The 2,848-nt window shown below is 48.1% G+C and overlaps 1 pseudogene; it reads left to right on the forward strand.

Moving 5' to 3' along the window:
- The first annotated feature begins 229 nt into the window (after positions 1-229).
- On the forward strand, positions 230-2,511 carry LOC112858651 (peptidyl-prolyl cis-trans isomerase A pseudogene; annotated as a pseudogene).
- The last annotated feature ends 337 nt before the right edge of the window (positions 2,512-2,848 follow it).

Raw genomic sequence — 2,848 nt, forward strand, 5'->3', positions numbered from 1 at the left:
CTACAAGGGAGGGACTTTTGATTTTCAGAGGGAAAAATCGAGGCAGGATGGGGGTTTGAACCCAAGCTATCTGTCATTAAATCCGATGCTCTTAAATGTCAAGGTAAAAGACGAGTTTAATAAGAAAGCGACAAATACAATGAAAACACACAGAACCTTAAACCCAGCTTGGACACATGGATGCCTTGTCAGATGAGGTGATGCCTCAGGACTTAGACACGGGGTTAGCATGGGCGAGGGCATGGTGGTAAGTGAAAGCGTGACTCCACGGAGAGCCTCAAGCAGCAGGATGTTGCTGGGGGGCAATGCCTGCGGATGGAATGGAGAAGACGAAGCAGTGGCCAGCCTACAGAAAGCCTCATTTGCCACCAATCGAGTGAGTGCTTGCCAGATACAGGTGTAAGATGCATGTAAGATGCAGGGCAACAAAAGGGAGTTTAATGAAGGGACTATTGCAAGATGTTGCCAGAGTTGAGGGAAATCACCAAGGAGTAGTGGGATACCTGGGCCAGCAACTCCGAGCCAGGCAGCCAGCGCTCACCCAGAAGGAGCAAAAAGAGAGGATTTTACTAGAACCCAAGGTGGAAATGGTGACTTTGACCCTAGAGACTCCACCCCCCCACCCCCCCCCCCCACCCCCACTGGATGTGGAGCCTTTGGTAAGAGAACCTCTGGCCAGTCCAGAGGGAAGCAGGAAAATATCCAGCTTCTTTCTCCTCTTGCCTCCTGACATCTTTCTGGTGCTTCCCCATGGCCAAACCCAAGCAGAGGCCAGAGGGTGAATGAGCCCAGCTGAACCAGTCTATGAGGTCAGTCTCCTAGGTCAGAGAAGGGTAGAGAAAGGTGGCAAGTCGATCTGGAAGGACAGATGGAGACCACCCAGCACTTCCAGGTTAAGGAGTTTTATCCCATTAGTGATGAGTACCATTGAAGGGTTTTGCACAGGGAGGCAATCTGGTCAGATACGGGTTTTCACAAAGACCTCTATGGCAGTAATTCAGTGGACAGAGCTGCAAGCAGTGTGGCATGGGCTAGGGAGACCTGCTGGATCAGGGAAAAGAAGGGCCAAGGTGAGAGATGGTGAAGAATAAGAGACAGAGATAGAAGGAGATGGAATGTATCCAGGTGAAAGATGACAAGGAGCTGGGAAAGGGCATAAATAGAATGAAAGAAAGAGATTAAGCTTCGATTTTAAAAACAGAAAGATAGGGGCGCCTGGGTGGCTCAGTCGGTTGGGCGGCCGACTTCGGCTCAGGTCATGATCTCGCGGTCCGTGAGTTCGAGCCCCGCGTCAGGCTCTGTGCTGACAGCTCAGACCCTGGAGCCTGTTTCAGATTCTGTGTCTCCCTCTCTCTGACCCTCCCCCATTCATGCTCTGTCTCTCTCTCTATCTCAAAAATAAATAAACGTTAAAAAAAATTTAAAAAAAATAAAAAATAATAAAAAATAAAAACAGAAAGATAGAAATTGGTGGTTCTTAGTGAAGACAAAAGCCAGGATCCTCTTGGATGACCAAGATTCATTCAGGACAAGTTGAATTTAAGTTGTTTCTGAAAAGTCAAAATGTAGATATCTAGCAGATATTCTGGTTTGCATCCAAATACTGATTAGTCTCTATCTACAGCTTTAGACAGCAAAGCCATCAGTAGGTAAATTCTAGTTTAACACCATGAGAGTGAATAAGATGTCCCAGGAAGAGGGAGTGTCCAGAGAAGAGAGCCAAGTTGTCTGGGAGTATTAGCACCGAGAAGCAGGTGGAGGAGAAGCACTACAAAGGAGACAGACAAGGAGAGAGACCAGAGAAGACGAGGAGAGCCAGGAGAATGAAGCTGCTGAGAGCAGAGGCTAGAGGACCAACACCATTAAATACTGTAGAAAGAAAAAGATAAGCGCAGCTGCTGGTCAGAACATAGTAGGTCATGAGTCTTTAGAAAGAGCAGTAATGGGCCTTGCAGACGCTGCCACCCCAGAACCACCCACGCCGCCCAGTCACGGTCAACCCCCCTGTGTTCTTCGACATCGCCGTGGACGTGGAGCCTTTGGGCCGCATCTCCTTCGAGCTGTTTGCAGACAAAATTCTAAAAACAGCAGAAAAATTCTGTGCTCTGAGCACTGGGGAGAAAGGATTTGGCTACAAAGGTCTCTGCTTTCACAGGATTATCCCGGGATCTATGTGCCAGGGTGGGGATTTCACACGCCACAATCACACTGGTGGCAAGTCCATCTATGGGGAGAAATTTGATGATGGAAATTTCGTCCTGAAGCACACAGGTCCTGGCATCCTGTCCATGATGAATGCTGGACCCAACGCGATGGTTCCTGGTTTTTCTTCTGCACCACCAAGACGGAGTGGTTGGATGGCAAGCACGTGGTGTTTGGCAAGGTGAAGGAAGGCACGAACATCGCCAAAGCCATGGAACGTTTTGGGTCCAGGAGCCGCAAGACCAGCAAGAAGATCGCCATTGCTGACTGTGGACAAATCTAATAAATTTGACTTGACTTTTATCTTAACTACCAGAACGTTCCTTCTGTAGCTCGGGAGAGAGCCCTTCTGCCCCCATCTGCTCGAAATCTCCTAAAATCTTTGTGCTCCCTCTGCAGTTCCACGGTCCCTTGTTTTCCTCACTCCCCTCCAAGTTCAGTTGGATTGCAGAGCGAAGAGTATGATCATGAAATAAAAGCTAAACAACGATAACAACAACAAAAGAGCAGTAATGACTGAAGTTGGTGAATGGATTGCCATGGGTTGAGGAATGAAGTGAAGAGGTGGACACTGAGAATGTAGATTCTTCTGCTTACAAGTCTGAATGAGGAGGGAGAAAAGTAGAATGATACCTAGAAGGACCAC

Source organism: Puma concolor, chromosome B1, assembly GCF_028749965.1.
Source record: "Puma concolor isolate L17-30 chromosome B1, mPumCon1.1.hap2, whole genome shotgun sequence".
NCBI classification, from domain to species: Eukaryota; Metazoa; Chordata; class Mammalia; order Carnivora; family Felidae; genus Puma; species Puma concolor.